Genomic DNA, 14,585 nt, shown 5'->3' on the forward strand with positions numbered 1-14,585 from the left:
CTGAACAGCCAAAGAAAGTGGTACACCTGTCTAACACCGTGTAGGGCCACCGTGAGCACGCAGAAGTGCCGCAACACGCTGTGCCATGGACTCGACTAATGTCTGAAGTAGTGCTGGAGGGAACTGACACCATGAATCCTGCAGGACTGTCCATAAATCCGTAAGAGTACGAGAAGGTGGAGATGTCTTCTGAACAGTACGTTGCAAGGCATCTCAGGTATGCTCAATAATGTTCATGTCTGGGGAGTTTGGTGGCCAGCGTAAGTGTTTAAATTCAGAAGAGTTTTCTTGGAGCCATTCTGTAGCAATTCTGGACGTGTAGGGCGTCGCACTGTCCTGCTGGAATTGCTCAATGCACAATGGACAAGAAAGGATGCAGGTGACCTGAAAGGATGCTTACGTACGTGTCACCTGTCTGAGTCGCATCTAGATGTATCAGGGGTCCCAACTGCACACGCTCCACAACATTAAAGAGCCTCCACCAGCTTGAACAGTCCCATACTGACATGCAGTGTCCATGGATTCACGAGGTTGTCTCCATACCCGTACGCGTCAATCCGCTCGCTACAGTTTGAAATGAGACTCGTCCGACTTGGCAATATGTTTCCGCTCATCAACAGTCATAAGTCGGCGTTGACGGACCCAGGCTAGGCGTAAAGCTTTCTATCGTGCAGTCATCGAGGATACACAAGTGGGCCTTCGACTCCGAAAGCCCGTATCGATGATGTTTCGTTGAATGGTTCGCACGCTGACACTTGTTGACAGCTCAGCATTGAAATCTGCAGCAATTTGCGGAAGAGTTGCACTTCTTTTACACTTAAAAGATTCTCTTGAGTCGTCGTTGGTCCCATTCTTGTAGGAACTGTTTCTGGCCGCAGCGATATCGAAGATTTGATGTTTCACCGAATTCCTGATACTCACGGAACACTCGTGGAAAATCATGATGACCTCCAATTGTAGTAGCAATAACCGATCTAACAACTGCGCCAGACGTCTTACATAGGCGTTGCCGACCGCAGCGCAGTATTCTACCTGTTTACATATCTCTGTATTTGGATACGCATGCTTATATTAGTTTCTTTGTCGCTTCAGTGTATTAATATTATCACTTCTTTATTTGATGATAAGCCGGCCTACGTGGCCGAGCGGTTCTAGGCGCTTCAGTCTGAAACCGCGCGACCGCTACGGTCGCAGGTTCGAATCCTGCCTCGAGCTTGGTTGTGTGTGATGTCCTTAGGCTAGTTAGGTTTAAGTAGTTCTGAGATCTAGAGGACTGATGACCTCAGATGTTAAGTCCCATAGTGCTCACAGCCATTTGAACCATTTGATGATAATTTCTTCCCAGCAAGCCAAAGTTTCAAGTTAGGGAAAAGGAAAAAGTTACTTGAGGTTGAATCTGGTGAACCCAGTGGATAAAGAACTAACTCAAAGCCTAATTCATGTACATTCGAAATTGTTATCGCTGTTGCGGTAGGCCGGAGAATTATCCTAGTAAAAGAACACTTTTTTGTGTGCGAACTTTGGTCATTTTTCAGCTAACCCAAGTTTAAAACGATCTGACAATGAAGCATTATAGGGTCCAGTTGTGGTTCTGCCTTTTTCCAAGTAGTCTATGAGGATTATTCCTCGTAAATCCCAACAAACAGTGGCCATCACCTTACCAGCTGACAAAATAATCTTTGCCTTCCTCAATGCGCTTTCACCACCCTTTGTCCACGTTTTGACTCTGGTGAGCAATGGCGCACCCAGGTTTCATCAACAGTCACATATAGGCGCAAAAAGTCTTGCGGATAGCTATCAAGCATAGCCACACGATATGTTGAAATGTTATGTTGGATGTGCTTTTGGTAGACGGTGAGCAATCACGACACTCACCTCACACTAGGGTTGCCACTTTCTTCACAAAAAAAGGAAGATTTTTCATGGACACATTTTTTAATTTTTATTAAATGCCATTTGCAATCAAAAATAGCTCACATTTACATCTTAAGCCCTATTCCTTCATATCACTATGGTATTTTGAAACTGATTTAGCCTTATGTAGGAATGTACTGTCATTCTTTAGCTGCTTAAAAAAATCTTTGCAGGACATGTCAAAATTTATTACTATTTTGAAGCTCTGATTTTATAAGTTCTGGTGAACACCTGTTCCTAACATCAGTCCACTTGTTCTTCATCATCGAAAACACTCGTTCCACATATGCATTTGAACCTGGCATGCTTAGTATAAAACATATGAGCCGAGAGATATTTGTCACTTTTTGTTTAGGCACTAGTGTGAAGAATTTTACCCACTTAGACGCAACATCACGATCTTTAGTGATGCAGTTAGTAAAGTTATCTTTCACTTCACAATATTCTTCATATAGCTGATCCAGGTTGGTCCTGTCTTGTAGATTAAGTGTTTCCACTGCAAATTCAAAATCACAATATTGTAATTCTCCATTCAAAGAAAGAGTTTCCAACCTTGCATACTTATTGCTAGCTGAGAAGTCATAATGGTTTTCAAGATATTTCAACAATGTGTCATAGAAAGAATCAAATTCAAATTAAATCTTATTAAGATATGTTGATGAAATCTCTCCCATTAATTTCTTGGTTTCACTCCCATAGAATTTATCCTTCTTTCTTTGTGTCATCTTCTTATTCATCATGCACAGACTGTTATGTGATTCAATGATGCTTAGCTCCCTTTTCTCCAGGTATCTGGATACTGTTTGCATTTGACCTCCTATATTTGACACAAAATGCAAGTAAATTTCAGGAATAATTCCTTTCAGTGGGTCTTCAGCTAAAAATACTGATGCAAGTTGCTTTGGACAGGCATCAATGCTCCTGAAATAGCTCTTTATAGCTGGCCAGCACTCAATCAATCTGTTAATGGCGGGAGTTAAGGACAGCCATCTTGTGGGCACATGCCTTAATATCTCAGACCGCTCAAAATCCATAAATTCAAAAAGTAATTTCAGTTACTCACGCCTTTTAGCTGATACTGAGAAATGATTATAGATCTTCAAAACAAGATTCTCTACATCCATTTCCATCTCTTCCATAGCATGCTTCATCGCATTATGAACCATGTGGTTTGAACAACTGGCTTTCTGCAGGTTGGAATTTATGGAAAGCAGTAATTGATAAACAGGTTATTTCCTGCCAAAATTCACATTAGCATTGTGAGCACTATATGCAGTTAAATTATTAATATTTAGTGAATGGCTCTCCAGACTATCAACAATTAACTTTGCCACTGCATTATAAGTTTCATCGGGCTGTTCAATAAATCTGAACAACTCGTTCTGTAGGCCTATACCTACTAAAGGTTCAAAGTATCTTATAAAAATTGGGAACATCTTTCTGTTGCCTCTATTCGAAGCGTCTGTTGCTACTGAGAAAAACTTACAATTTTCAGGAGATTTTAGAATACTAACAACATCACTGACACTTTTAGGTGCTAATACGTTTTTCACCAACATTTCTGCCTTCGTTTTGCCACAGGAAAGTTTTACAGCGGTTTCTGAATCTGTGAATATACATGACGTCAATTTATTGCTACAATCCAAACTTGAATAACTTAGGTTGCGTTTGACTGTGTGATACAAAAGTCCTAACTCACAAGCTATGACAACGTTGGCTTCAGATTTATTAAGAGTTCACAAAATATTTGGAAACTTTCGTGGTTTGACTACTTGCTTTCTCCTTTAACTGATGTCCTTCGTACTGAGCGTATCGCTTGAGATCAAATTGTCCACCATGAGAAACGCTGAATTCCTTCTTTCACAACGTACAAAAAGCATGTTTATCAGAAGTTAAACCATGCCTAACCCACGCGAAAGTATCTTCCCATTTCTTTATGTACACTTGACTGTACTGCTGTTGCTTGCCGCGTTTCTTCTTCGCTGGTGAACTCATTACAATTCTTGAACAAAAGTAAATTAAGAAAACTAGACTTTCCAGAAGATGAAATGGGAGATATGATACTGCGTGAAGAATTTGATAGAGCACTGAAAGACCTAAGTCGAAACAAGGTCCCGGGAGTAGACAACATTCCATTAGAACTACTGACAGCCTTGGGAGAGCCAGTCCTGACAAAGCTCTACCATCTGGTGAGCAAAATGTATGAGACAGGCGAAATACCCTCAGACTTCAAGAAGAATATAGTAATTCCAATCCCAAAGAAAGCAGGCGCTGACAGATGTGAAAATTACCGAACTATCAGTTTAATCAGTCACGGCTGCAAAATACTAACGCGAATTCTGTACAGACGAATGGAAAACTGGTAGAAGCCGACCTCGGGGAAGATCAGTTTGGATTCCGTAGAAATATGGGAACACGTGAGACAATACTGACTATACGACTTATCTTAGAAGCTAGATTAAGAAAAGGCAAACCTACGTTTCTAGCATTTGTAGGGTTGGAGAAAGATTTTGACAATGTTGACTGGAATAATCTCTTTCAAATTCTGAAGGTGGCAGGGGTAAAATACAGGGAGCGAAAGGGTATTAGCAATTTGTACAGAAACCAGGTGGTGGTTATAAGAGTCGAGGGACATGAAAGGGACGCAGTGGTTGGGAAGGGAGTGAGACAGGGTTGTAGCCTCTCCCTGATGTTATTCAATCTGAATATTGAGCAAGAAGTAAAGGAAACAAAAGAAAAATTCGGAGTAGGTATTAAAATCCATGGAGAAGAAATAAAAACTTTGAGGTTCGCCGATGATATTGTAATTCTGTCAGAGACAGCAAAGGACTTGGAAGAGCAGTTGAATGGAATGGACAGTGTCTTGAAAGGAGGATATAAGATGAACATCGATAAAAGCAAAACGAGGATAATGGAATGTAGTCGAATTAAGTCGGGCGATGCTAAGGGAATTAGATTAGGAAATGAGATACTTAAAGTAGTAAAGGAGTTTTGATATTTGGGGAGCTAAGTAACTGATGATGGTCGAAGTAGAGAAGATATAAAATGTAGACTGGCAATGGCAAGGAAAGCATTTCTGAAGAAAAGAAACTTGTTAACATCGAGTACAGATTTAAATGTCAGGAAGTCGTTTCTGAAAGTAGTTGTATGGAGTGTAGCCATGTATGGAAGTGAAACATGGACGATAAATAGTTTAGACAAGAAGAGAATAGAAGCTTTCGAAATGTGGTGCTACAGAAGAATGCTGAAGATTAGATGGGTAGATCACGTACTAATGAGGAGGTATTGAATAGAATTGGGGAGAAGAGAAGTTTGTGGCACAACTTGACAAGAAGAAGGGATCGGTTGGCAGGACATGTTCTGAGGCATCAAGGGATCACCAATTTAGAATTGGAGGGCAGCGTGGAGGGTAAAAATCGTAGAGGGAGACCAAGAGATGAGTACACTAAACAGATTCAGAAGGATGTAGGTTGCAGTAGGTACTGGGAGATGAAGAAGCTTGCACAGGATAGAGTAGCATGGAGAGCTGCATCAAACCAGTCTCAGGACTGAAGACCACAACAACAACAACAACAACAACAACAACAGACTTTCCACTGTATGGATTCAAGAAATTATCACTGCAACGACGTTAGTAGTTTACAAACATCTGTAGCAGGTCACTGATAGATAACGTCTTTATAGACAAAGATAAGTTTAACCAGATAAATGCTCAGCCTGTTGAAAATGGTCTTTCTGATCATGGTGCACAGCTAGTTACAATATATGACATAGCTCCATTCAGCAGTACTAAACAGTCCTCCAAAGTAATACGTTCAGGCAACGATTTAACAACTGCAAATTTCAGGGAAAGCCTACAGCAGTTAGACTGGGATGAGGTGTACCATGAACCTGATGCCAATTTAAAATATAATTTATTTCATGACACTTTTGTAAATGCATCTGAAAACTGCTTCCCCAAGAAAATAGTTAAATTTACTCGTAAGAAACCATGTAACAAACCATGGCTTACTAAGGGTATAAAAATATCTTGTAACCGGAAAAGGGAAATGTATCTGACAGCAAGAAAGAGTAGTGACCCAGAAACTATCAAACATTATAAAAACTACTGTGCTATATTAAGAAAAGTTATTAAAAAATCCAGAAGTATGTGTATCATGTCTGAAATCAGCAACTCTGATAATAAAATTAAAACAAGTTGGAATATTATCAAAAGAGAAACAGGTCAACCAAGAGCACAGGAAGACAGTATTACCATCAAATTGAATGAAAACTTCGAACAAAAAGTCAGAAGTTGAAAATATTTTTAATAATCATTTTCTAAATGTTGTGGATATAGTAGGGTCCAGGTGTTCATTAGAAGATGCTAGGCAGTTAATTGAAGAGGTCATACCTATGCAATTTGATACAATTGAAATCTCACCCACTTCTCCCTCTGAAATTAGGAAAATAATAAACTTGCTTAAAAGCAAAAACTCACAGGAATTGATGGCATTTCCAGTAAAATACTAAAAGCTTGTTCTCAACAGATAAGTAAGATTCTCAGCCACCTGTGTAATAGCTCTCTGGAACAGGGCATTTTCCCTGATAGACTGAAATATGCTATTGTTATACCTTTGCATAAAAAAGGGGATAGATCCGATGTCAACAATTACTGTCCAATCTCCCTTGTAACAGCTTTATCCAAAATTTATGAGAAAGTAATGTATTCAAGAGTACCTTCACATATCTGTAAAAATTAAGTACTAACAAAATGTCAGTTTGGTTTCCAGAAAGGTTTTTCAACAGAAAATGCCATATATGCTTTCACCAATCAAATTTTGAATGATCTGAATAACCGAACACTACCCATTGGGATTTTTTGTGATCTCTCAAGTATTGTGGCATGAGTGGGACGGTGCACAAATGGTTTAATTTGTACCTAACTGGAAGAGTGCAGAAAGTTGAAATAAGCAGTTCTCATAATATGCACAGATCAGCACATTCCTCAAACTGGGGAACTATCAAGATTGGGGTTCCACAAGGGTCAGTCTTGGGTCCTTTGTTGTTCTTAATATATGTTAATGACTTGCCATTCTATATTCATGAAGAGGCAAAGTTAGTTCTCTTTGCTGATGATACAAGTATAGTAATCACACCTGACAAACAGGAATTAACTGATGAGATTGTCAATAATGCCTTTCAGAAAATTAATAAGTGGTTTCTTGTAAATGGACTCTTACTGAATTTTGATAAGACAAAGTACATACAGTTCTGTACAGTAAATGGTATGACACCATTAATAAATATAGACCTTAATCAGAAGTATATATAGCTAAGGTAGAATATTCAACATTTTTAGGTGTGTCCATTGATGAGAAATTAAATTGGAAGAAACACATTGATGATCTGCTGAAACGTTTGAGTTCAGCTACTTATGCAATAAGGGTCATTGCAAATTTTGGTGATAAACATCTTAGTAAATTAGCTTACTATTTTCACTCATTGCTTGCATATGGCATCATATTTTGGGGTCATTCATCACTGAGGAATAAAGTATTTATTGCACAAAAGCGTGTAATCAGAATAATAGCTGGAGTCCACCCAAGATCATCCTCCAGACATTTATTTAAGGATCTAGGGATATTCACAGTAGCTTCTCAGTATATATACTCTCTTACGAAATTTGTTATTGACAACCAAACCCAATTCAAAAGTAATAGCAGTGTGCATAACTACAATACTAGGAGAAAGGATGATCTTCACTATTCAAGATTAAATCTAACTTTGGCACAGAAAGGGGTGAATTATACTGCCACTAAAGTCTTTGGTCACTTACCAAATAGTATCAAAATTCTGACAGATAACCAACAAGTATTTAAGAAGAAATTAAAAGAATTTCTGAATGACAACTCCCTCTACTCCATAGAGGAATTTTTAGATATAAATTAAGAAAAAAAGAAAAAAACCAAACAAAAAAATTATAATAAAAAAAGAAAAAATAAAAAAAAATAAAAAAGTTGTTATGTTAACGTAATTATGCTGTTAAATTAACTTCATTATGCCATGTGTTGGAAAATTTCACTCGTTCCACATCATTACGAAATATCGTATTCATGCTCCTTGGAACTAGTATTAATCTAATCTATTCTAATCTAATCTACACATCAGAATCGGAAATACGTATATCGACAACATTATCGATTATGTGATCGAGTGATCGTCGGAAGTACCAACTTAAACGTAGACGAGCCTAAAATCTAAATCTGAACGGTAATAATAACAAATATAACCAAATTAATGTGAATTTTTGTAATATGTATATTAAGGGAAATAATTGTGTTGTGTTCTGCGATAAGAAAACGGAAGAAAGTGCTGTACGGGGAAATAAAAAACGTAAGGCGAAATTAATAGTAAAAAAAACGTAAGAATACGGGAAAAACGTACAACCTGGCAACCCTACCTCACACACAGCTTTTTCAAAGACACTTCTCAGTGCAGGATATTATGCACTCGCTCAGTTGAGATGCCTACAGTCTCAGCTATCTCATGAATTTTTATTCAGCGGTCTTGCATTACTTTATCACGGGTTTTGTCATTGGTTTCCATTGTGGTGATCTCAGTTGGACTCCTCCTCAACCCATTTTTAAGGCAGATCTAAAAATATTATACTTCTGCATATGTGTCTATAACATACCATATTATTCCTCTAAAGCATTGTCATTGATATCCTTCGTTGTGACCTCAGTTGGACGGCCGGGGTTCACACGCCTCCCTCCTCAGTCCAAATTCCCATTTATACCTCAGCCCCCCTTGGCATTACCTCTAAACTCGAACGGAACTGTAGAGGACCCTCAACTGTATTGAAGCACATCAGCATCGAACGAGGTGGGGAATCTTACCTGAAACCTAAACGCAGGTGCTTTAATCAAATGAAACTATATGCTTCCAGGGACCTTATCAAGTTTGAAACATCTATGATGTATATACATAGACTGAAACGGTGGAGGAAAATTTGCACCAAGACCAGGATTCGAACCCAGGTCTGCTGTTCACTATGTAGATGTTCTAACCACTACACCACCCAGGTACAGTGGCTGTGCACTACTGTATTAACTATTCTATAACACCTCCCTCCTCACTCCATTTTTAAGGTCTTTATTACAGGCAGCAGGTGTAAAAAAAGGTTATATTTCTACACACGCATCTATAACATAGAGCACGTCATTCCTCAAAACCACTGTAATTGGTTTCCTTCTTTGGTGCTTGTCCGACCATGTTTAAATTTTTTAATCGAAAAGTAAATAATCTTCAGTGATCGTGCAGACTCCACGTGAACTTCGTCCAATTCTGCTTTGTTTTCTGCGGCAGTAAAACACTTAAAATGAAAAGAAACAATAGCAGGATGAAGCCGATTTTCTCCACTTTCAGTCTCAGTCGGCAGACTGACCAATGCAGACGGCTGTCAACAATGAGCTGTATGCTGTATAGTGTTGAATTTCCTTATACGATCCTCGGAACAGTCAAGCTTACGAACCACGCAAGTGCGACAAAACTATTTGTTGTGTCTAGACCATACAGCCCAGACACAATGCTGTAGCCGATAGGGCACGCAAGGCTAACGCAGACGGGCGTGAAGTCTGGAACATGAGACTTATAAATGCACTAAAGAAAAATACGTAGCTTTTTTAATACTTAACTTTATTCTCTTGTTGGAATACATCTATCCTGCATACTCGTAAGCTATTGGCACTGATACAAATGGCGCCTTGCTAGGTGGTCGCCATTTAACTTAGCAGAGGGCTATTCTACTGTCTATCTCTCGGCAAATGAGAGCAAGGCTTAGCACGTCCAATCGCTAGCTATGTTGTCCGTACAACTGGGGACGAGGTCTCCTCAGTCTCTCGAGACCTGCCTTGTGGTGGCGCTAGGTTTGCGATCCCACGGTGGCGACACGCGGGTCCGACATGTACAACAGGACCGCGGCCGATTTAAGTTACCACCTAGTAAGTGTGGTGTCTAGCGGTGACACCACACTATTCAATTCCGTTGTGAAATTTTCCAAACTTATCTAACCACCCTTGTACGTGGAATGAATCACATTGACGTTAACATAGAAGTGGATGTTGTAAACCACCTTTAATTAATTTATTTGTAATTAACAGTCCTAAAGATGACCTTACACCCAATATTTTTGCCTAAAGAGACAAGAAGTACACATCACTTACAATCAGAAAGAAAGTAGCACATTGAAGAAAAATCAGAGGCTACTCCTATCATGGTGCTTTTTATATATCTCTCCTAGATCAACTTTTACATGACTACCAGGGGCGCAATAAGAGTCATTTGGTCGTGGGACAAGTGTACAAAATGCAGTCCCCTCTCCCTCCTCCGTTTCTAATTTCCATCCTGCCACTGCTGAGTTTATATATCTTCATATATGCTCTGCGAATCACTATAAACTGCGTGATAGAGGTTATTTTTTATTGAAACATAAATTAAAGTCAGACCCTGTTCCATCTGCGGATGGGACGTGTGAAGAACGAATGTTTCTGCGCCTCTGTGTGTGCCGCTGTATCTATAATTTTATCTACACTTCTACAGCGGGATAGATACTGAGTAGAGGGTTGAAGAATATTCGTAGGTTCTGAGCTGAAAGTTGGATCTCGGAGTCCAGTCCTTTTTTTATTTCCTATGGGACCAAACTGCGAGGTCATCGATCCCTAGGCTTATACACTACTTAATCGAGCTTAAACTAACTTACGCTAAGGACAATACACAAAGCCATGCTCGAGGGAGGACTCGAACCTCCGACGGGGAGAGCTGCGCGAACCGTGGCAAGGCGCCCAAGACCGCGCGGCTACTCCGCGCGGCCCGAAGTCCTCAGGGCACGTTCTTGAGAGATGTACGAGGCACTACTTTGAGTTCTGGAGGTTAAAATTTCTCATCATTTCTGGCACGCATCGTGCTAGTCTGTGACCACTCACAGCAACTTTTACCCTAATGATGGTATTTCCAAACCAGATAGCCCGTCTCAGTAACGATACGCTGCACTACACTACCACTTTCCGACTGTGAAGTGGCGTTTAATGAAGCATTTCAAGATTTTCAGTGACCAATATCAGAAGTAAGATCGTCCGCATTCACTTTTTGCACTGTCTGAATTTCGTACGGGTGATACTGCAGTTCCTTGAGCAATATTCGCCGTACACAGTGATCCGATATGTCAAGTTCCAGCGCATACTTGTATGCGGAACGTCTGGGACGTCGATTGAAGGCTTCATCTACTGTTACAACATTCTCTAGTTTTGCGCTTCCATCCCTCTTTCACTCCGTATCACCCGTTTCCTCAAAGTTCTGTGCTCACACTTCCATAGCTTGTGACGACGGACCTGGAGCACGACAAAATTTTTTTTAAATGTATGTGAATTCGTAAGGGACCAAACTGCTGACGTCATCGGTCCCTAGACTTACACACTACTTAAACTAACTTATGCTAAGAACGACACACACACCCTTGCCCGACGGAGGACTCGAACCTCCGCCGGGAGGGGCTGCACAATCCGTGACATGGCATCTCAAACCGCGCGGCCACTCCACGTGGCGGGACATGACATACGAGATTGTAAAGTGAGCACGAAATACACGCTACGCGGCCACGTAGCCGTCGTTGTTTTTGTAAAACATCTTCACGGCGACAGCGTGTTGTTGAGCGGTCCACGACGCCATCTCGACTGAATATCGGTATCAGCGTCAATGGCAATGGTTTGTTACCAGATGGCACCAGCACCAGTCCAGGTTTGTCGTTCCTGACGTAATGTGCTATTTTCAAGGTTACCAAACCGCCCGTTTCCACGGCCGCACCTGTTACATAAGGACCGGTTTAAAGAAAGTTAATATCAATATTTTCCCTACTGGAAACAGAAGCTAAATGTCACTGAAAAATTTCATTTTTGGGAAATGGAACTATATAGTTACAGAGACTTTTTCAAGTCTGAAACATCTATGATGTATGTATGACAACTAAAGTGACGAATGAAAATTTGTTCCAAGACCAAGACTCGAAACCAGGTCTCCTGTCCACTAGGCAGATGCGCTAACCACTACATCACCCTGACACAGTGGCTTTGCACAACTGCATGGGCTACCCTAGCACGCTTCCCTCCTCAATCCAAATTTCTATTTACACCTCAGCCCCCTTGGTATTACCCCTTAACTCGAATAGATTTGCAGAGGCTTTCAAACTGTATCGGAGCACATCAGCACCAAAAGAAATGGGGAATCCTGCCTGAAACTCAAGTGCAGCTGTTTTAATCAAATGAAACTATATGGTTCCAGAAAACTTTTCAGGTTTGATACATCTGTGATGTATATACACAGACTGAAGTAGAGGAGGAAAATTTATACCAAGACCGGGATTCGAACCTGGATCTGCTGCTCACTAGGCAGATGTGCTAACCACTACATCATCCAGACACAGTGGCTTTGTGCTGGCAAGAGCTGTCACCAGCACACCAGTTGGCAAAGACGTTGCAAAAATATCGATAGTAGGTAGGCGCTGGATCAAGCGCTCCTATCAAAAGAGAGGCAAAGACACACTTGCAAGAAACGTGCTGCCAACGCCCTCTCGAGCGCAAGTATTTAGATCGCCGTTGCTGACCAGACGGCTCAGTCCCAGTCTCAATCACTACCTCAGTCACTTGCACACTACTCGCATCCTACTTTATGTCAGTGATACATCGCGTAGTGGGACTTCTACTTCACCAACAGTGAGTATAATGTGGACTATAATGGAACAGCTTTTACCACTACACATGGACTTTACGTTAAGTAGCAGCTATCTGTTATAAAGAACTCTGTTAATATATGTGTGTAGTTGTGTTGTAGAAAGAGGGTACCAGCAACTAAACTACATCCTCTGCCTTGATTCCTATGGTACAAGAATACTGCAGTGTTGACGAGGACACAAAAGGCTTTGCACAACTGCATTGACTACCCTAGCACACCTCCATCCTCAATCCATTTTTAACGTCTTCGTTGCAGGCAGCATTTCTAAAAAAAAGTTATACTTCTATGTATGTGTCCATAACATATACTGTATCTACGATAATGATGTAAGCAGATGAAATGAATTAGAAGTTGTGCTGCAGCTGGGACTCGAACCCAGGTCTTCTTGTTTGCTAGGTAGAAATGCTGACCATTACACCACCGCAGCACGATGGTCAATATTGCTGCACAAACTGCTTACGCTGAGTGTCCTCCCCAATACAACCTTCAATTCATTTTTCCCTTACATATTGTCACTTCTGCTTCCATCATTATCGTAGATAATAAAAAGAGACTTAAATGTCTCAGGGAAACATTTAATTATATATACTGTATCATTCCTCAAAACCAGGTATTTAATTGCGAATAGATGTTGTCAATAATTGTATAGTAAATTGTTGCTACAATTTCAAGTTCAAATTGTAAATAGCCTTTCGCTCCCTGTATTTGACCCATAGCACCTTCAGGATTTGAAAGAGAATATTCCAGTCAATATTGTCAAAAGCTTTCTGTAAGTCTAAAAATGCTAGAAACGTAGGTTTTGTTAGTCTCTCTCTTTGTAAAGCTCGTCGAAATGTTTCTCTGTTGTTTTAATTCCCTTGAAGGGAATTTACACTCGTTGCCCCTTCTTTCATAGACGCTAAATTATCGTCAAGCAGTTTATCGTATGACACTTAGAAAATTCCGACAGCAACCGTAGTAATACGCTGGACAACATTCCGGGAGACAGCAATTCAAATCCTCCTGTACACGTCCAGTTTGAGGTTTTCCGTGTCCCCCCGCCCCATATAAAACATTATTTGACGCAAATGCTGTGATGGTTCCTTTGAAAAGAACAGGGCAGCTTTACTTACTCGTGCTTATTCCACCAGGGTTTGTGTTCCTTTTCTAATGATCTCGTCGTTGGCGGGATGTTAGAACCTAATCACCCTTCCTTCATTTCTGGTAGCGCCATTCTTAAGAGCTCACTCACTGCTGCAACGTCCATACTCTCTAATTACATGGCACTAGCTGCTATATTATTTCTTTCCAGTAGGTTTACATTGAATCTTAAAATGTTAAGATTACATTTTTAAGACCCGTTCGTTACGTTCCCTACCCTTATCAATTGTGTTCATCAGAGCCTTAAGAATGTCAGTGAACGGCCCCTTAAGTTTCATATCTGCCAGCCCATCGAGCTAGATCTGGTGTCTTTAGCGTTACCGAGGAAGTGCTCATACTAAGGTCTTAAATTCTACAACAGTAGGTGTCTAAAACTTCAGTAGACATTCCAAGCTGTTTGAAAATACGGTACTACTTCTTAATCAAGGCTCTTAGCCTCTATGGCGCCTTTAAGGACTAAATCCAAATTATAACTTGAGCCTTGTTTCACGCCGTTGTACACGCAACTCTTGGTGGATCTCTATCATAGACTTGGCTGAAACACTTGCTCATAGATTACTTTTTCTACTTTCCGTGACCCGGAGAGAATATCTAAGCTCTCTTTTTCCAAAACTCTGCAGCTTTAATGTCCTTGTCTCTGAGTAAAAACAGATCTCCCGCTGAGCAAACGAACTCCATCCTGGGGCACATGAACAATTGTTCAATCGTACCAGTCATCATCAGAGTGGCCCCAATTAACCATGTTCATTTTGCGACTGCTATAC

The 14,585-nt window shown here is 40.4% G+C and overlaps 1 non-coding gene across 1 annotated transcript; it reads right to left on the reverse strand.

Annotated features, from left to right (window-relative positions):
- Nucleotides 1-13,035: 13,035 nt before the first annotated feature.
- On the reverse strand, nucleotides 13,036-13,108 carry Trnaa-agc (transfer RNA alanine (anticodon AGC)). Its single transcript has one exon. It is a non-coding gene; the product is annotated as a tRNA-Ala (tRNA).
- Nucleotides 13,109-14,585: the final 1,477 nt, after the last annotated feature.

The sequence above is a fragment of the Schistocerca nitens genome, chromosome 9 (genome assembly GCF_023898315.1).
Source record: "Schistocerca nitens isolate TAMUIC-IGC-003100 chromosome 9, iqSchNite1.1, whole genome shotgun sequence".
Lineage (NCBI taxonomy): Eukaryota > Metazoa > Arthropoda > Insecta > Orthoptera > Acrididae > Schistocerca > Schistocerca nitens.